A 22,164-nucleotide genomic window follows, 5' to 3' on the forward strand; every position below is an offset into this window, starting at 1 on the left:
TCATTGCTTCTTTTGATAATAAGGAACCCAAACACATGCTTTGACAACTACAAATGGCAAACTTTGAAGCAGAGTGCTGATTTTTGAATAATTTCTGTAGGAATGATATTTTCTGGAAATAACTCTTGCCTCAGGAGTCGAACTTTTGTCTCTTGACCTTGCAAGGAAACTGAATATACATCAAGACTATTTAATCTTAAACCGTATTATTCTCCCTCTCAATTTTGTGATGCTTCCATGTCCCTGACTCAGAACTATGATGCATGGATGGAGGGAACTGGTCACCTGAAGCAGCAGGCTCCAAAATTGTGGGCCATCCATCAATGAAGACTCCTGGCACATGCATTGAAGCCAACAGAAAGTCTTAATTAGCTGACAGACAACTATACTGGGTATTCCTGCTCCCAGTGTAGCCCTGAACCTTTTTCAGGGTGAGCTTTTAAGAATGAAACTCTAGTTCTGAGTTGGTATACTTCAGTTAAGACGAGCAGTTAGCCTAAAGCAGAGAACTACAGAAGCCAAAATGCAACATGACTACATTTAGAGGCTTTTGCAGATCCATGGACTAGGATGGATTAGGTCTTCATTTTAGTCCTGCTAGGTAGTGCTGTGTATGTGCTGAGCATTACTGTCTGAAGAGTCCTGCCACATTAAGTCAGTTGTGCTAAGGTCTGGGTCCTTCTTACACTACCCTATCTAAGAGCAAGGGATCTGCAGCATCATTTGTACAAGGCTTCCTGTGTCCAATCACAACTAGAGTGCCCCTCTCTGATGTCTGTTGTAAGGACAAAGTTTCTGTTTGACAGTTTTAAATTCGAAGTTTCCATGTGTAGATTAAAGCTGGAAGTTCATTCATGATTATTCCAATACTGGAAGCTCGGTGTGTAGTCCATGACTTAAGAATGTTCGGATGTACTGGGGCCATCTATTTCTCTTTTGGACAGGATGATGGAATATTACATGTTTAATTTGCTGATGGCCTCTGTTAGTCTGTTGAGAAAGAAGGCAGAGTTTTCTTCCTTCAGCAACATCTTTGATTTTGTTATAGTGAAGAGGTCTCTTATTTCAACTGTTCATTCCTTTGTAATAAAGTTTACTAATAATGTCCATGCCTGGGTCCCTACTAGGGTATAATTCCCATTGGTATGTTCTTTATCTGGGCAGATGTGCCCTTGGCCAATACACATTAGCACACAGATGGAATCTCCTTTGCTTGAGATTTAGCTTCCTTTCATGTACTGTGTTTTTAAGAGGTGCCATAAAGGAAGAAGACTAAAGTCATAGGACTTCTCAAGTAAGTTAATGGGCTGAAGTAAGTGTCCTGGAGTGACTGCTGGTCCTTGAGATGTGAAAAGTCCTCAATGAAGAAAGTGTCATGGGCTTGGATTGTTTTCACAGAGCCGGTAACTAACTTCCTTCTTCTCTTTTTTCTTTTCCCTTCCTTCCTTCCTTCCTTCCTTCCTTTCTTTTTTCTTTGTTTTACCTTTTCTTTCTTAACCAAGATTTAATGTATATTTATTGTTAACATGTAGAACATATACTATGAAGATTTCACACTGAATAAATAATATTCAGTAATCCAAGAAGAGAAAAGGAGGTATTTACATCAAGTTTTTAGCTACATTGACGAAATTCAAAGATGCAGATTTTATCACTGAAAAAAATCTCAATGTATTTTTTCATCAGGAACATCAACTGGACTTAGAACATTTTTTTTAAGTTTGAGATTTTCCTCAAATAAGAGACAGAAATACAAGTACATGTCTTATACTTTTAATGTTCTAGATTTAATGACATATAGACTATAAGCAAGTGTTTCTTTATTATTTTGACATGTATCCTTATGTACCCTATGATAAAGAAGAACAGCAGTAGGAAAGGGTGCCTCAGGCCAGGCACAGAGAAAATCCATTCCTAGTGTGCATAGCTGCAGAAAAGATGGAGAGAAACAATTAACAAAGATGACAGGGAAACTTTCCCTCAGCCTGTGCTCTCTTCTGCTCTGTTCTTTTGAATTCTGTTTTGGGGGAGTGTCATTGAACTAAGCTATAGCTGAGACTCCCAGGCATTTGGCCCTGTGATGTTCAGGCCTTTTCTCCTAACCATCAGTTCTCTGCTTTGACAGACAGCAGAGCAATGTAGTCACCAGAGTTCGAAGATTGCTGTGATTGTAGCACATATTAATTTAAAAGGTTAATAACCAATGCCCATGTCTAAATGTCATTGTCAACCTCATTGTTTCTCATTGATTCTCTTTTCTTCTTACAACTCATTTATTTGGAAAAGATTGATATTCTTCCCTTTCCTAGATTATATGAACACTTCATTCATTTAGTACTTATGAGTTCATGAGGCCAAACTGTCCCTGAATATCTGGCCAAGAAAAGATCTGTTGAACACAGGCTTCACTCATGACCTGTTTTATGACCTCCGGAGAGAGTACACCATGTCTCCGTGTCTTATCTTCCCTGTGCAATCCTCTCAGCCCATAGAGCCCATCACTCGTAGATGAACTGGAGACTTATCTCGAAGACTCTGAGTGAGGAAATAAAAGTGAACATTGGAATGAACAAAATAGCCACAGTCTCTGAGCTGTTGTCCTTAAAACAAATATCTCTGTGTGTGAGGTAGGTCACGTGGGTCTCCCAGAGACATAGCCTTGTTGAGGACTTCTCTAGGTTAGTGCCCTTCCTAAAATAATAACAATAGAGCCTTTTTTTAAAAGAAAATATTGATTTAAATAACTCCTTTTTCTACCCTGCTCTGTCTTTCACACACACACACACACACACACACACACAAACAAATTAGCCGATATTCTCTGTTAATATTTTTACACTTTGATTTGATAATTATTTCTTTACCTATTCATCTATTTATTATCTCTGTGTAACTTTTAATTTCTGGTTGTTCTCTGATTATATTTTTAGACCTTGTTGAATTATATTTTAGAAACAGAGAAAGGGAACTTTCCCTTAATTAGGAATCTGGGTGGATGGAAATGTGTCCTCAGAATCAAGCATCTCTGTCAATGGATCTCTGGTTGTTTTATTTTTTTGTTGTCAAAGGTACCGTGTTTACCAACATTCCAAAGGTTTGCTGTGTATCTTCATAAAATGTTGGTCTTCTCAGGAGTTCAAGTTATGTACATCACCTTGTCCTTTCTTCTTTGTTCTGGTGAGTACATTTTGCTGTACTAGATGTGAACCTTAAACATAATCTAAAAAAACTCGGGGGGGGGGTGGGCAAAACCTCGGAAACACCAGAAATGACTGAATGAGCTTGTCTCACTGGGATTGTAGTCCTTGAACTGGTCATGTTAGGAATGTCTCTAAAGTGGCAGCAGTGGATTGTTCTTCTAACTAGTCCACTTGGAGAAGTTTGAAGAGAGCAGTGGGTTAGGACAGGCTGAGCAGGCTTTCAGTGTCTGCTCATTTGTCCTCCAGATTTCTAACAAAATGCTGTTGTCAAATGCAAATATATTTAAATATGCCATTCTTTGAAGATGCAATTTATTTGACAGCTTTTGGCTGTCTTAGATAAGGCCTACTTTAGCACGTGTTTGATCAACTATCAAGGTCAAGATTGGCTGTGAAATTCAAAATGAGGCATTTGTGAAACATTGCTTAGAACACTGAATTACAGCTGATTACAGTTTTTTTTTTCAAGTCAAGTGAATACTCAAAAGATATTTTGAACTCTGAGGTCAGAGTATTTCACTTAATAATTGTATTAAAATAATATATCCAGGTCTATTAACAAATGGAAGATGATACTTTTGTATATGAGAGCAGTATAAAAGACCGCTTTTCCTGGTATACATATATATCTGTGAATCAGAATTTTCTGAGCTTGCATGTATTTTTAGTTATTTTTTACTAATGACACAAAATTCTCATCTATTCCTTATAGAGTTGACAATTCACATAGACGTGTGCTACATGTAAATGTAGGGACTGTTCACGAAAAACAATAGGAACAAGGTTGTGTTTATACATTTTATCTGTCTTCTCTGTTTTGTTTTCAGAAAGTTCCCTTATAAAATCAGCAGCTTATAGACCAGTAAGTTACTATCATTTCATCCGGAAAATTAAAATGTAAAATGTTCATTTATATAAACTGAGTAATAAAAAGTAAAATTTACCAAAGAAAATACACTCTTCAAAAATGATATATTTTAGTTCAATAAATTCAAAACATCAATCCTGAACTGTGAGACAGGTTACTATTGATATAAGATGTGTGAATGAGTATCTTTTTAAAAATTTAGTTTGTATACCAACCACAGTTTCTCCTCCCTTTTCTCCTCTACTTCCCTACCCCACCTCCATTTTACCCCTATCCCCAACAACTCCTCCTCATTCTCCTTTCAAAAAGGGTAAAGCCTCCATGGGAGTAAGCAAAGCAGGCTTATCAGGTCAAGGCAGGATCAACCTCTTCCTTCTCCCATCAAGGCTGGGCAATGTATTCCACTCTAGGGACCTAGTTTCAAAAGAGCCAGTATCGGGAACAAGTCCTGGTCTCACTGTAGGGCCCCCAGAAAAGAACAAGCTACACAACTGTCACCCACATGCAGAGGGCCTTGGTTGGTCCCATGCTGACTCCCTAGCTGTTGATCCAGAGTCCATGAACTGTGACAAGTTCAGGTCAGTTGTCTCTGCGGGTTTCCCTGTCTTGATCTTGACCCAGCCTGCTCATATAATCTGTCCTCCTTCTTTTCAACTGGACTTCCAGTGCTCAGAACAACTTATTATTGATTCAAGATTCAACAATGAGTATCTTAACTCCAATATCTAGCCATTGATAATCAGATATATAATTCAATATCTTTACAGCCCAGCGGGGAACAGTTCAGTGCTTAACTTAACATTAAGAACAGTGACTTCCATATACTTACAAAATAGAATGTTATTTTGAAGGTAAATGTTAAATTTGAAAATTAATACACTGTTTTTATAAATACCAATATATCTGTGACATATATGTCACAATAATGTATGAAAAGTAAGTCACATGTATGTAACATATATAGCATTTCTTTCTTTGAATAAATTACCAAAGGATTTCAAACTGAACATGTATTTTTATGACATGAGCATTAATGAGATGTATTGCCATATAAATGTGCAGTAAAGATGTGCATTGAATTGCAGAGAAATTACAGAGGAATTAGAGAATAATCAATAAAAGTTAAATTTGAGGACTGGGCTATGAAGGAAATGTCTGTTGGGGAAACACAGATGTTACAATGTGCGTTGGCTGCCTTACAAGATCATGTTACACTGGCTGTGTTGTGTTCTAATTAGAAGTGGCATGAAACTATAAATGTATACAGTAATAATTATTTTCCTATGTTTTATATATGTTATATGTCCTTTATTTCTATGTGTAGAAAATATTAAAAATTGATGTAATGTGTGATATTACACACTAAGAGTAAAAACAGTTTATTCAACAGCATATGCTCTAATACGTTCATGATATCTTTGTGTGTTGTAGGCAGCATGTAGTATGTATAGTCCTCTAGGAATTTGTACCAGAGAGTATTTTCCAGTCTGTGGAACCAATGGCCATACTTATGCCAACAAATGCATTTTCTGTATTGCATACAAGTAAGAATACCATTCTCAATATAAGTTCTTCCTAAGTAATGAAGACTTAGTAGCAAAATCTTAGATTTGTGTGATTGCTATTCCATGCTCATAATACTCAGAAAAAAATGACCCTACCAAACCAATGTGCTATGAAAGGCATAGAAACATGTGTTCCTTGCTTTAATATCGTGATTTCTGAAATTGGCTTTTGATTTGGGACTTAAGGGTAGAGTCATGCAAACAAACAAATCAATTAATTTAATTATTAGGAATTCCTAATTTAAGATGTACAAACATGAAATAATTACAAAGCTGATGCTCAATAGATCTCTGTTACAGTCTGCAATCTATCAGCCTAGCAAGAAACTCCCTGGGAGCATCCTCTTATCCCCTGAACTCCATGGAAGATTCTATACCACAGGATACCCTAGGATCCCATCTGTCCAATATCCCTGTCCTTTTTACTCTGGGATTAGATTGCTGTGTCTCAGTGTATGTAGTTCCTCTGCTGTTTTATCTCACATGAGCTAAGTGACTTCCACTTCACAATCTTCTACTTACCATGTCTTTCTCAAGGCCTACTAACAATCCCCCAACTGGGCAAGCTCCACAACTAAGGCAGAGCTGAGGCAGTAGAAATGGTCCAGTCCACCCACAGCAGGACGTGTGCAGATGCCGGGAGCAGTCAGGGTTTAGTTGCTCATAAAAGGAGAAATTAATGTGTCCAATTCAGTTTTTCCCCTTTGAAAATATCATGTCACACTTCTTAAGGAGTTCGAAATAATCTTTCTGTAATTTCTTCAGAAAATTTTTGATCTCTTTTTTTTTCTTTGCAGAAAAACCAGTGGTTCCATTAATTTGGCACATTATGGTAAATGCTGAGTTTTAATGGAGCTATGTTTTCCTAAGGATCTTATTATGCTCTCAGTTTTGCCCTGAAGTCTACACTGGATTGGTGATTTTGTTATCAGGTTCCCATAGCCATAGAAGATTGGGTGAATCTCTGTGTAGGATCCACAAAAGAAGACTAGACTGTCATTGTTCTTTTCATTTCTCAGGTTCTCTGGTCTCAAGGTTTTACTGCATATGGTGAACTACTTAATGGCACTTAAATTCCTAAATCTTAATTTTACATTCTGTAAACTGACAACTTAAAGCCGTCAAGACCCAATTTATAGTTCTTAATAAAATCTTAAAGTCTACTCTTTTTCACGAAAATCTTTTCGGGGTTGGAAGAAATGCCCAGTGGTTAGGGAAGTTTGGTGAGTTGGGAGAGAACCCAAGTTTAGTTTCCAGCACCCATGTCAGCTATCTTTAAACATCTGTCTTCAAGGGGATTTCATAGAATTTTCTGCCTGCCGTGGACACCTCCATAGACATGTTAAACATAAACACACATAATCTAATAAATAAAAATAAATGTTTTACCAATCATGTTCACTTCTTCTTTGGATGATAAGGAACCCAAACACATGGTTTTGACAAATACATATGGCAAACTTTGAAGCAGAGTGCTGATTTTTGAATAGTATCTGTGGGAATGATATTTTCTGGAAATAACTCTTGCCTCAGAAGTTGAACTTTTGTGTCTTGACCTTGCAAGGAAACTGAATATACATCAAGACTATTTAATCTTAAATTGTATTATTCTCCCTCTCTATTTTCTGATGCTTCCTTGTCCCTGACTCAAGTCAATGTATGCATGTATGGTGAGAACTGGTCACCCGAAGTAGTAGACTCCAAAATTGTGGGGCATCCATCAATGAATACTCCTGGCACATGCATGGAAGCCACAGAAAGTCTTCATTAGCTGACAGACAACTACACTGGGTACTCCGGCTCTCAGTGTAGCACTAAACCTTTTTCAGGGTGAGCTTTTAAGAATGAAACTCTAGTTCTGTGTTTGCATACTTCAGTTAAGAAGAGCAGTTAGCCTATAGCAGAATGTCAGAAGCCAAAAAGCAACATGACTACATTTAGTGGCTTTTGCAGATCCATGGACTAGGATGGATTAGGTCTTCATTTTAGTCCTGCTAGGTAGTGCTGTGTATGTGCTGAGCATTACAGTCTGAAGAGTCCTGCCACATTAAGTCAGTTGTGCTAAGGTCTGGGTCCTTGTTACACCACCCTATCTATGAGCAAGGGATCTGCAGCATCATTTGTACAAGGCTTCCTGCGTCCAATCACAACTAGAGTGCCCCTCTCTGATGTCTGTTGTAAGGACAAAGTTTCTGTTTGACAGTTTTAAATTCGAAATTCTGATATGTAGATTAAACCTTGAAGTTCATTCATGATTTTTCCAATACTGGAAGGTTGGTATGTAGTCCATGACTTAAGATGTTTGCATTTACTGGGGCCATCTCTTTCTCTTTTTGACATGAAGAGTGTAAATTTTGTAGAATATAACTTTAACTAGGCAAAGATGTGTTACATTTGTTTATGCTGCAGAATATTACTCTAAATATGTAAAGGTATCTTACATTTGTTTATGCTACCATTTTTAACATATAGAATGTTTCCTTTGGTTCATGTTGCATTTGTTTAATTATGTAAAGATGTATTAAGTTTGTTTCACCTTTCCTGCCTAAGGCACCTGAATGGTCTAATAAAGAGCTAAAGTCAAGAGCTAGCAGAGGAGGGATAGGTGGGGGTGGTGGGCAGAGAGAATAAATTGGAGAGATGAAGGAGAAGAAAACACTGACGGAGAAAGAGAGGACAGTTCTGGGGTAGAAGCCAGGCAGCTTCCAGCAAGATATGGAGTTAGCAGGAAAGTAAGACATACAGAAAGAAAGGTAAACAGCTCCAAGACAAAACATTGATGAAGAGAAACAGGGTAAAATAACTTATAAGAGCTATCCAGAAATGAGTAAAAGGTAAGCCCAAGCATTCCTAACTAATAATTCTCCATGTCATGATTTAAGAGCTTCTTGGTGGCCCTAAAGAAAGTCTGCTACAATACTTCATATTAGTAATATAGCCAAAAACTTAGAAATTCTCTCTGGCCTACTTAGAAGATTTAGGAGGTAGACACAATACTATACTGACTTGTTGATCATGGGGGCAGTACAGATAATACTGTCTGCCACATAAGGAGAAGTCTACAGTGTCCTGTGGGTTTACAGCGGTATTTCAGCCCCTGGATAATTATACTCATAAGAGATTTCTCTGAAACAGTTCTAGGAGACACAGGAAGTTCATGTTTTAGAGCATCCCTATGAAAATGTGCAGATACAAAACAGTTTATGATCAATGCATAATAGATGAAGGAGTGTTTTTGTGGAGGAACTGGAGCCATTTTATAGGTGATGCAGGTAAGATTTAATTGTGTGAAACTGGCTTGAGTCGCTTTTGCTGTGATTTTATGACAGAAGCATCAATTCTCCTGAAAGGGATTGGCAGAAACTTTTTTTTCAGTTACTACTGGATAATGATGGTTACTAAGGGAACAGTTAGGTGCCCAATAATACAGCACGAGAGTCCCAGGGAGCATCCATATGAAAGGTTAGTCTCAGAGCAATGAGATAAATTTCTACTCACTTTTTCTCCTAACTAAATTTATAGTGCCCTTGTGATCAAATTGATGACTTAAAGGAAAACTGTGGTTGTTGGGTTATTACATCTTGGGCTGTTCCTAGCCTGACTTATTATTATTATTATTATTATTTATTTTATTTTATTGAGAAAAGGAAAAAAAAGTTTCCCCCTCCTCCTAGCCTCCCATTTCCCTCCCCCTCCTCTCACCTTCTCCCCCTCCACCCACTCCTCTCCCTCTCCCTCTCCAGTCCAAAGAGCAGTCAGGGTTCCCTGCCCTGTGGTAAGTCCAAGGTCCTTCCCCCTCCGTCCATGTCTAGGAAGGTGAGCATCCAAACTGGCTAGGCTCCCAGAAAGCCAGAACATGAAGTAGGATCAAAACCCCGTGCCATTGTCCCTGGCTTCTTGTTTGCCATGTTCAGAGAGTCCGGTTTTGTCCCATGCTTTTTCAGTCACAGTCCAGCTGGCCTTGGTGAGCTCCCAATAGATCAGCCCCACTGTCTCCGTGGGTGGTTGCACCCCTCGTGGTCCTGACTTCTTTGCTCATGTTCTCCCTCCTTCTGCTCCTCATTGGGACCTTGGGAGCTCAGTCCAGTGCTCCAGTGTGGGTCTCTGTCTCTATCTCCATCCATCACCAGATAAGGGTTCCTGAAGTGTGGCCCTAGTTCACAGCTAGGGCCAATTCCTCCATATAGGTTACCTGTCCTCTAAGGGATGAGTGTTCATGGTGAAGGTTTGCTCTTAGAGCAAGACTGAAACTCAGAGGTATTACTGGAACCATCTACTCTGTTTTACCTGGGAAACAGTGGCTGCCTCATTTCAAAAGAAAGAGGAGAGGAAAAGAGAATCTGGAGAACTGATTATTTTTCCAGTGAATGTTGGCGTGCATATGCTGTCATGGTTCCCAGACAGGAGGCCACCCTCAAGATGCAACCTGTGATTTCTATGAAAAATATGCTAAGACCTCATTCTGTTGCTACTCATGAATTCATACACAAAAGTCAAACCCTTGCTTTTTTTTTTTTTAAAACAAATGAATCAAAGGGCTTTGGAGTATTGTTCCTTTCTTGAGACTCTGATGCATTTTCCTAAAGATTGTTTTAACTGACCATCATCCCATTAGTGTTTCAGGGCCTGGGACATGAGAAAGTCTGATAGGATAATTGAGCCTACTCTGAGCTCAGTCTCTTTTGTGACACGAATCAGCCATTTATACAAGTGATCAAAGCCATCCCCTTTTCTTTGGTGGAATTATCGTAATTATGGTTATAAATTGGTATGGGGATAATAGTTCTGCTACAGGAGTCAAGATGGTTCACAAGCAATTCTGGATTGTGTAGCTTTTGTCTGGGAGACTCAACATCTTCAAGAGGTTAGAGAGTTCAGGGTTGTGACAATATTGTGATCTGTACTTTCCATGATAGGATTACATGTCAACATATCTTCTATATGTTGTAGAATATCTCCCCCTGAAGGTAATTCCCTAAGATATTTTACCAATGTGCTAAACCAAAGCTGAGTGCTGTCCCTGAGGCTTTGAATAAGGAACGCCCAAGTGTGCTGCTTGTGAAGTCCAGCAATTGAGCCTTCCTATTCTACATTCAATAAGTGTGAAGATCAGGGCACAAAGGAATTAGAAAAGAGCATATTGAGATCAACACTGTATACCATTTAGTAAACTCAAGGTCCTGGCAAGGAAGAGTCCAAGTATTAGCCATTAGAGGATGTAGAAGGATCACGAGGTTATTGACAAATTCAAAGTCCAGCATCTTGTGGCTTTTTCATTTGATGTGGCCATTGGCATGACTTTTTATGACCAGTAGGCCATACTTAAGAAAGAATTCAATGACAAGTGACTTCCTAATTAAGAGTCTTTTTTCTAAAAATATTCATTGCCTTTGACTGTGGAATTACGTATGTTAGTGGGTGCACATATCGTGTGTTGCATGTGTGAAGTTGCCTTTGATTGTATGATTGTGCATGTACGTGGGTGTGCATCTGGTGTGGTGCATGTGTGGAAATGAGAAGATAAGTTTTGAGTCATTTCTCTTTTCCCACCATTTGGGTTCCAGGGATTAAACTCAGGTTCTCAGGCTTAGCAGCAGGTGCCTCTACCTGCTAAAAAGTTGGAAAAGTAATAGACTTAGTTTTTCAATTTTGTTTTGTTATCAACTCTTGGTGATACTCATACACTATGTTTTGGTCACATCAACCCCTTCCCTAACACTCCAAGTTTTCTCCTCTCCCTACTCACCTGACTTCATTCCATTTCTCTTTTTTTTTCCCCAAATTCATTGTGTTGTGGATTACTCTCGGGCTCATGCAGTGTAGTAGTTTTTATTTTTATTTTTTTTATTTTTTTTTTTTTTAACTTTTGGCTTGACTTGTTTAGGTCTTCTGCGTTTTTGCAATTGCTTTGAAATTATATGAGCATCTTACCTGTTGCCTTCAGAAAATATTGTTTCTTCAAGTTACCAACTACTTCTGACTTTGGCAATCTTTCCTCTTTCTCTTTCACATCTACCCCTGGGTGTTCAGGAGTGTTGTATGGTACAAACATACCATTTAGGGTAAGGGCTCTCTGAAGTCTTCCATTTTCTTCATGGTGGGTGTTCAGTTGTTATTTGTTTTTCTACTGTAAGAGATACCGCTCTGAGAGGAGTTATGTGATATGATTTTTCTCTCATCTTTCCACCAGTACGTAGCATCTGTGGTTTTTTGTGAGAAGTGTTATTTTGGGCTTCACCAAAGGCTGGAGCCTGTTTTCTAATCCTATCTATTACTTAGACTCATTTTAAAAGAGACACTTTATACAGCTGTTAGGTGGCATTCTATTGGGCAAGGAGGTTTAGCTTTCCTGGGAATGCAAACACTCCACACTGTTGAGTCTGCTGTTGAATTTTCTGGGATACTTTAGATATTAGTCTCTCATGACTCCAGACACATTGATGATTGCAAGTTTACCTCCAGATATCTCAATAATTCTCCTTTCAACAGAATTGAGAAAGGTTCCTACAGACAACCTCTGAATGTATGGTTCCAAACCTGATCTTCAAATATAAAGGAAACTTTGAGAAAAATTATTGTTTTTGGTTTTTTTCCTTGGCCCTACTGACTCAAGAAGAAAACATTCCAGGAAAGTTTATAATAACAAGCATATTATTATTGTTACTATTTTACTTTTCTGTTTATGGTAACCTGGAATACTTCACCGTAGATCAAGATATGAGCATCTTGAGTCAGCCTGTTTCCCAGGAACCCTCAGTTCTGAAAGTTGACTTTGATGAAGGCTTTAGCCCTTTCCTATTCTGAGAAATAGTTTAATTCATTTCCTTTTGCCAGGCTTGTGAGTCCTGACATATTGGAAATGACCATGAGGGATGTATGGTCATTCATATGGCACTATTCTGTGCATAGCACCTAAAGCAGGTCTAAGTTTGCCCTTGTTATTTCTGTGTCTTATTAGGAGGGAAGTGAGTCTATGTTTCTGGCCGGTGGCACATACAGGGTCAAGGACAGTTATTTCGGCCCCTTCTCTCCTCTCTATTCCTTCCAATCTTCTTCCTGATTCTGGTTATTGAACACTGGAAAGGCAATTCTCAACAACTGTCTCCGTGGGGTCGGATACTGCACCCACAGGTTCTGAGGAATCCTTTTAAGGCAGAGGCATGTGTGACCTTTAGGGAATTTTGAGCCTCTGATGTTAAATTTGCTGAAGGCCTCTGTTAGTCTGTTGAGAAAGAAGGCAGAGTTTTCTTCCTTCAGCGACATCTTTGATTTTGTTGTAGTGAAGAGGTCTCTTATTTCAACTGCTCATTTCTTTTTTAATAAAGTTTACTACTAATGTCCCTACTAGGGTATAATTCTATTTGGTATCTTCTTTATCTGGGCAGACGTGCACTTGGCCGATACACATTAGCACACAGATGGAATCTTTTTTGCTTGAGATTTAGCTTCCTCCCATGTACTATGTTTTTAAGAGGTGCCATAAAGGAAGAAAACTAAAGTCATAGGACTTCTCAAGTAAGTTAATGGGCTGAAGTAAAGGTCTTGGAGTGACTGCTGGTTGTTGAGATGTGGGAAGTCTCTTGCTGAAGAAAGTGTCATGGGCTTGGATTGTTTTCACAGAGCCGGTAACTAACTTCCTTTTCTTTTCTTTACTTTTTTTCTCTTCCTACTTTTCTTTTCTTTTCATTCCATCTTTTTTCTTTTTTCTTTGTTTCTCATTTTCTTTCTTAACCAAGATTTAATGTATATTTCTTTTTAACATGTAAAACATATACTATACAGATTTCACACTGAATAAATAATATTCAGTAAGCCAAAAAGAGAAACGGAGGCGTTTACATCAAGTTTTTAGCTACATTGATGAAATACAAAGATGCACATTTTATCACTGAAAAAGATAACTCAATGTATTTCCTCATCAGGAACATCACCTCGACCTAGAACATTTTCACACCCCAATTAGAAAGGAAACAAAACAAAACAAAAAACCCAGAAAAAAATAAAGTATAAATTGATTGGCTGTCGAGACAGCAAGGACTTTTTATAGAGACCAGTATAACATCTCACCAAGGGGGGGGGGGGTGGGGGGATGTCTGGGGAGAGATTAAATAGCTGCATCTGGCTTTGTGCAGTTCACCAACTTGTTAACTCATCATACTAGAAAGGGGTAGCCAGGAGGCAGGGGACCGAACTGTGGCAGTTCGAGGGGATGTGCAGTGAACAACATCATATATACACACACGTGGCAGCGCAGCCGCTGCAGCTAAAGGTTAAAAGCAGCTCTAAGCCGGGCGGTGGTGGCGCACGCCTTTAATCCCAGCACTCGGGAGGCAGAGGCAGGCGGATCTCTGTGAGTTCGAGACCAGCCTGGTCTACAGAGCTAGTTCCAGGACAGGCTCCAAAGCCACAGAGAAACCCTGTCTCGAAAAACCAAAAAAAAAAAAAAAAAAAAAAAAAAAAGCAGCTCTAAGAGCTGGCCTCAGGGTTATTCCCACAACCAAGGCGGAGAGAAAGAGGTCAGGGTGTTGTATGTTCACATGTGACACTTGGGGGGGGGGAAGCCTTTTATTTTTTCCCCCTCAACATTTAACTAAAAACAGTTTTTAAAAACCACAGCTTGATACTGACCCAGTGTCTTCTCTCATTCCAGGTGAGACATTATTATTAAAGGATGTTTACAGTATCAGGTGTGCAGAGCAGTTCATGAAAGGGTCTACACTCTACTGCACAGGCCTTTCCAGTGAATAGGGTCTGCTCACAACTACGACCTTCTCGGCTCCTGTGAGATTGTGAACAGACAGCAATAAACCGCATAGCTCAGCAGTCTCCATTTCTTTTTCAGTTTTTTTTTTTAAAATTTCTTACTTATTTTAACCATGAAGAACAGTTATGAAATGTGGCATCCTGTGATTCAAGAACCAGGAAAGTCATCCCACCCCTCAAACTCACTGTAAACAACAGTTACTTTTTTTAAATAAAAAAGTCTATGTAGGCAGAGATTTATCTTTTCTAATAGAGTGGGGATCTGAGGGAAGCAGGTGAAGATGAGGAACAGAAATGTGCGTGTGAGGGCGTGGGGGTGGGGAGTGATCTCCCCAAGGAAGAAGCTGGACAGCACAGGGTAAACTGAATTTTGAGGTGGCTTTGCATAAATAAAGGGCTGCAGCCAGTTTTTAATTCTCCACACATTCACACACACACAGGAAAGAAGATACCCCACGGCCCGTCATGACTGACTAATCAAAATCAGTACATGATGAATGACTTGAGAAGTCAATGAGTTCATCAATGTTGATACCAAGATGTCCAGCTTTCCTTGAATGGAGTTCTGTCGGCCCAAGAAAAGGCTGTTGGTAGGAAGATCTACTGCTGTGGGATCTATTCCTGTACTCCTTTTGTTCGGCAGACTTGGGGGAAATGGGAGAGCGTGGTAGTGTGTGCAACTCTGTGGGATGAGGACAGATACTTCAATGTAGTCTAGTTCAGGGATCGTCTCGAATGTGGAGCTCTGTGTGATGAGAATATACTTCAATGTATTCTAGTTCAGAGATCGTCTCGAATGTGGAGCTCTATGGGATGAGAACATACTTCAGTGTATTCTAGTTCAGGGATCGTCTCGAATGTGGAGCTCTGTGGGATGAGAACATACTTGAGTGTATTCTAGTTCAGGGATCGTCTCGAATGTGGAGCTCTGTGGGAGGAGAACTTACTTCAGTGTATTCTAGTTCAGGGATCGTCTCGAATGTGGAGCTCTGTGGGATGAGAACATACTTCAGTGTATTCTAGTTCAGGGATCATCTTGAATGTGGAGCTCTGTGGGATGAAGACAGATACTTCAATGTAGTCTAGTTCAGAGATCGTCTCGAATGGGGAGCTCTGTGGGATGAGAACATACTTCAGTGTATTCTAGTTCAGGGATCGTCTCGAATGTGGAGCTCTGTGGGATGAGAACATACTTCAGTGTATTCTAGTTCAGAGATCGTCTCGAATGTGGAGCTCTATGGGATGAGGACAGATACTTTATCATAGTCTAATTGAGGGACCATCTAGAATATTGCAGAGTTCCCTTTTTCTTTTCTCTTCTCATAGTCTCCTCACTTGGTAAGTACTTCCAAGGACCCTGAATAGAAGGCTCTTCAAATAATTTCTCTTGGCTCACACAAAATGCACCCAGCTGTAAGATGGTAGTACAATGTGAGCTCTCACCTTTTAATCAGATTTTCCCAGTACCACTTTATAATGCTAGAACTTTCCGTTTTAAGAAAGATATTTCTATTTATCCGTAATCTCTCTTTTTTGTTTATGTTCTCAGTAACAATATTATCCCTACTCTTGTGGTTACAACATAATGACTCATAAAGTGAGGCCCAACTGGAGGTTTCCAGAATGCAAAAGTGCATCTTCTCTCTGCCTCCTCCAGGCCCTCAGACACACCAGTCTATCCTCCTCCCTGTCTCAGGACCCATTGCCTGAAGGGCATCAAACGTATCCACACTGAAGCACTGCCTTGTGATCTAAGATTTTTAGACTAGACTTCACTCAGCTAATGTTTAAACTAACGCCTCCACTACAAGTCTGCTGCTCACAGAGGTACAGGAGCAAGCACACTGGGGCAGGAAGTATACTGTCTCTGATCCTTGCGGAGGTAGTGACTGTGACTCTTTCCTTGTCGTCTGTGGTGGGTCTCCCCTTTATCTGAAATAAACTAAATGGAAAAGAACGTGTGCAAAGGAGAAGAAGGAAGGTAGGAAATGGGCTACCATTTAAGCCACGCAATCAAATTAGGTACAAGTCCTCATATGAGGGTTGGGGGAGGCAACCTAATACAGGAGAAAACGGTTCCCAAGAGCAGAAGAATTGGAGAACCACTCCCTCCCTTTATTCTCAGTTCCCTTCCCCTCCTTTTCACTCTTTGTCTCTCTGCAGTTTAGTCAGGAGATCTTGTCTCTCAGTCCCCTTCCCAGGGTGATCCATAGGACTCTCTTAGAGTCCTCCTTGTGACCAGCTCCTCTGGAACTGTGATTTGTTGCTTGGTTATTCTTTGCATCTACTATCCACTTATGAGTGAGTAAATACCATATTTGCCTTTCTGAGTTTGGGTTACCTGACTCAGGATGATTTTTTAAAATTTTTATCTGATTATATTTTATTAACATTCTTTTTTAGATAGAGAGAAAATAGGCATGTGGATTCTGGTAGGGCAACTTGAGGAGGACCTAGGAGGAAGGGAAACTGCAATCAGGATATATTGTATTAAAATTTTACTTTCAGTTAAAAAAACCTTTAGTGTGAGATTTCCTTCAAATAAAAGGTAGAAATACAACTCCATGTCTTATACTTTTAATGCTCTAGATTTAATGACATACAGACTGTAAGTAAGCGTTTCTTCATAATTTTGACATGTTTCCCTATGTACTCCAGGATAAAGAAGCTCAGCAATAGGAAAGGGTGCCTCAGACCAGACACAGAGAGAATCTATTCCTAGTGTGCATAGCTGCAGAAAAGATGGAGAGAAGCAACTAACAAAAATGACAGGGTCGCTTTCCCTCAGCCCATGCTCTTTCCTGCTGTTCTTTTTGAATTCTGTTTTGGGGGAGTGTCCTTGAGCTAAGCTATAGCTGAGACTCCCAGGCATTTGGCCTGTGATGTTCAGGCCTTTTCTCCTAACCATCAGTTCTCTGCTTTGACAGACAGCAGAGCAATGTAGTCACCAGAGTTCGAAGATTGCTGTGATTGTAGCACATATTAATTTAAAAGGTTAATAACCAATGCCCATGTCTGAAATGTCATTGTCAACCTCATTGTTTCTCATTGATTCTCTTTTCTTCTTACAACTCATTTATTTGGAAAAGATTGATATCTCTTCCCTTTCCTAGATTAATTGAGCACTTCATTCATTTAGTACTTATGAGTTCATGAGGCCAAAATGTCCCTGAATATCAGGCCAAGAAAAGATCTATTGAACACAGGCTTCACTCATGACCTGTTTTATGACCTCCGGAGAGAGTACACCATGTCTCCGTGTCTTATCTTCCCAGTGCAATCCTCTCAACACATAGAGCCCATCACTCGTAGATGAACTGGAGACTTATCTCGAAGACTCTGAGTGAGGAAATAAAAGTGAACATTGGAATGAACAAAATAGTCACAGCCTCTGAACTGTTGTCCTTAAACCAAATATCTCTGTATGAGGTAGGTCATGTGGGTCTCCCAGAGACAAAGCCTTGTTGAGGACTTCTCCAGGTTAGTGCCCTTCCTAAAATAATGACAATGGAGCCTTTTTTTAAAAAAGAAAATATTGATTTAAATGACTCCTTTTCCTACCCTGCTCTGTCTTTCACACACACACACACACACACACACACACACACACACACACACACAAACAAATTAGTAGATATTCTCTGTTAGTATTTTTCTATTTTGATAATTGTTTCTTTACCTATTTATCTATTTATTATCTCTCTATAACTTTTAATTTCTGGTTGTTCTCTGATTATAGTTTTAGACCTTGTTGAATTATATTTTAGAAACAGAGAAAGGGAACTTTCCCTTAATTAGGAATCTGGGTGGATGGAAATGTGTCCTCAGAATCAAGCATCTCTGTCAGCGGATCTCTGGTTGTTGTCTTTTTTTTTTTTTTATTTGCTGTCAAAGGTACCGTGTTTACCGACATTCCAAGGTTTGTTGTGTATCTTCATAAAATGTTGGTCTTCTCAGGAGTTCAAGTTATGTACATCACCTTGTCCTTTCTTCTATGTTCTGGTGAGTACATTTTGCTGCACTAGATGTGAACCTTAAACATAATCTACAAAAACTCGGGGGGGGGGGACCTCGGAAACACCAGAAATGACTGAATGAGCTTGTCTCACTGGGGTTGTAGTACTTGAACTGGTCATGTTAGGAATGTCTCTAAAGTGGCAGCAGTGGATTGTTCTTCTAACTAGTCCAGTTGGAGAAGTGAGAAGAGAGCAGTGGGTTAGGACAGGCTGGGCTGGCTTTCAGCCTCTGCTCATTTGTCCTCCAGATTTCTAACAAAATGCTGTTATCAAATGCAAAGTTGAAGACAGACTAATATCTTTAAATACGCCATTCTTTGAAGATGCAATTTATTTGACAGCTTTTGGCTGTCTTAGATAAGGCCCACTTTATCAGTTGTTTGATCAACTATCAAGGTCAAGATTGGCTGTGGATTTCAAAGTGAGGCATTTGTTAAACATTGCTTAGAACATTGAAATTACTGCTGATTACAGTTTTTTTTCAAGTCAAGTGAAAACTCAAAATATATTTTGAATTCTGAGGTCAGGGTGTTTCACTTAATAATTGTATAAATTTAATATTTCCAGGTCTATTAACAAATGGAAAATAATACTTTTGTATATGAGAGCAGTATAAAAGACCGCTTTTCCTGGTATACATATATATCTGTGAATCAGAATTTTCTGAGCTTGCATGTATTTTTAATTATTTTTTACTAATGACACAAAATTCTCATCTATTCCTTATAGAGTTGACAATTCGCATACACGTGTGCTACATGTAAATGTAGGTACTGCTTACAAAGACAATATGAACAAGGTTTTTTTTAATACATTTTATCTGCTTTCTCTGTTTTGTTTTCAGAAAGTGCCATTATAAAAAGAGCATTTCATATACACGTAAGTTACTATCATTTCATCCAGAAATTGAAAATGTAAAATGTTCTTTTTTTATAAACTGAGTCATTTAATGTAAAATTTATTCAAGAAAATAAACTGTTCAAAACTTAAAACATGATATATTTTGTTACAATAAGTTCAAAACAGCAATCCTGAACTGCAAGATAGTTTATTATTGATGCAAGATGTGAGAGTATCTGTTTTTTTAAATTTAGTTTGCATACCAACCACAGTTTCCCTTCCCTTATCTCCTCTACTTCCCTACCCCACCTCCTTTTCACTGCTCCCCTCAACCACTCCTCCTCATTCTCCTTTCAAAAGGGGTAAAGCCTCCCATGGGAGTCAGCAAAGCATGGCATATCAGGTCAAGGCCAGGTCAGCTGTCTCTGTGGGTTTCCCTGTCTTGATCTTAACCCAGATTGCTCAAATTTTCCCTCCTCCTTCTTTTCAACTGGACTCCCAGAGCTCTGGGCAACTTATTATTGATACAAAGTTTAACAGTTAGTATCCTAATTCCAAATTTCAGCCATTGATAATCAGATATATAATTCAATATCTATACAACCCAGTGGGGTATAGTTCAGTGCTTAACTTAACATTAAAAACAGTGCCTTCCATATACTCACAAAGCCGAATGTTATTTTGAAAATAAATATTAAATTTGAAAATAAATATATTGTCCTTCTAAATATCTATATATCTGTGACATATATGTCACAAGAATGTATGAAAGTCACATGTATATAACATGTATAGCATTGATTTCTTTGTATAAATTACCAAAGTATCTAAAATTAATCATGTGTTTTTATTAAAATGAGCATACATGAGATGTATTGCCATGTAAATATACAGTAAATATGTACATTGAATTGCAGAGAAATTACAAAGAATGAGAGAATAATCAATAAAAAGTTAAATTTGGTGATGGGCTATGAAGGAAATGTCTGGTGGGGAAGCACAGATGTTACAATGTGTGTTGGCTGCCTTACAAGATCAGGTTACACCAGCTGTGTTGTGTTCTATTTAGCAGAGGCATAAAACTATAAATGTAATAATTACATGTTTTATATATGTTATATGTCGTTTATATCTATGTGTAGATGATATTTAAACCTTCTTGTGTGACATTATATACTAATAGTAAAAACAGTTTATTCAACAGCCTATGCTCTAATACGTTTATGATATCCTTGTGTGTTGTAGAAACAGTGTGAATCTTATAGTCCCCTTGGATATTGTAGCAAAGAGTATCTTCCAGTCTGTGCAACCAATCGCCAGACTTATGGCAACATATGCATTTTCTGTATTGCATACAAGTAAGAATACTATTCTCAAAATAAGTTATTCCTAAGTAATGAAAACTTAGTAGCAAAATCTTAGATTTGTGTGATTGATATTCCATGCTCATAATACTCAGAAAAAAATGACCCTACCATCCAATGTGCTATGAAAGGCATAGAAACATGTGTTCCTCGCTTTAATATTGTGAATTCTGAAATTGGCTTTTCTATTTGGGACTTAGAATAGAATTGTGTTGAATACTGTGCAAACACACAAATCCATTAACTTAATTATTAGGAAGTCCTAATTTCAGATATACAAACATTATGAAATAATTCCAAAGCTGATGCTCAATAGATCTCTGTTACAGTCTGCAATCTATCAGGTTAGCAAGAAACTCCCTGGGAGCATCCTCTTATCCCCTGAACTCCATGGAAGATTCTACACCACAGGATGCTCTCGGATCCCTCTGTCTAATATCCCTGTCCTTTGTGCTCTGTGATCAGATAGCTGTGTCTCATGTGTTTGTAGTTCCTCTGCTGTTTTATCTCACATGAGCTAAGTGACTTCCACTTCACAATCTTCTACTTACCATGTCTTTCTCAAGGCCTACTAACAATCCCCCATCTGGGCAAGCTCCACGACTAAGACAGAGCTGAGACAGTAGAAATGGTCCAGTCCACCCACAGCAGGACGTGTGCAGATGTCGGGAGCAGTCAGGGTTTAGTTGCTCATAAAAGGAGAAATTAATGTTTTCAATTCAGTTTTTCCCCTTTGAAAATTTCATGGCACACTTCTCAAGGAGTTTGAAGTAATCTTTCTGTAATTTCTTCAGACATTTTTGACCTCCTTTATTTTTTTCTTTGCAGAAGACACCGTGGTGCAATTATGGTGACACGGTTTGAAGCATGCTGAGTTTTAATGGAGCTACGTATCCCTGGGGATATTATTATGATTGCAGTTTTGCCCTGAAGTCTACAGTGGGTCAGAGATTGTGTCATCAGGTTCCCATAGCCCCAGAAGATTGGGTGAATCTCTGTGTAGGATCCACAAGAGAAGACTGACTGTCATTGTTCTTTTCATTTCTCAGGTCCTCTGGTCTCAAGGTTTTACTTCATGTAATGAACTACTTAATGACACTTAAATTCCTAAATCTTAATTTTACATTCTGTAAACTGACAACTTAAAACCATTAATGCCCTAGTTATGGTTCTTAATAAAATCGTAAACTCCACTGTTTATCGAGAAAATCTTTAGGGGGTTAGAAAGACTTCCTAGTGGTTAGGGAAGCTTGATAATCTCTGTGCAAACCCAAATTTGGTTTCCAGTGTTCATATCAGGTTTCTTATAACCTCCATCTTCAGGGAGTCCCATATTATCTTCTGTCTCCCACAGACACCTGCATAGACATGTTGCACATACACATTAATATAAACATAGACATTAATAAAAATAAATCTTTTAAAAACGGTGCTATTTCCTTCATTAGAATATGAGGTATCCCAAACATATACTTTTGACAAATACCTATGAGAAGCTTTGAAATGCTCATTTTTGAATAGTTTCTGTGGCAATGTCTTTTTCTGGAA

General features: G+C 38.7%; 1 long non-coding RNA gene across 1 annotated transcript; it reads left to right on the plus strand.

The window, feature by feature from the left end:
- The first annotated feature begins 18,303 nt into the window (after positions 1-18,303).
- On the plus strand, positions 18,304-21,625 carry LOC121453180. The gene is made up of 3 exons (XR_005974982.1): positions 18,304-18,398; positions 19,257-19,291; positions 21,445-21,625. It is a non-coding gene; the product is annotated as an uncharacterized LOC121453180 (long non-coding RNA).
- The last annotated feature ends 539 nt before the right edge of the window (positions 21,626-22,164 follow it).

This window comes from Microtus oregoni, unplaced genomic scaffold (genome assembly GCF_018167655.1).
Source record: "Microtus oregoni isolate MIOR12 unplaced genomic scaffold, Mior012 000011F_ref0000422, whole genome shotgun sequence".
Lineage (NCBI taxonomy): Eukaryota > Metazoa > Chordata > Mammalia > Rodentia > Cricetidae > Microtus > Microtus oregoni.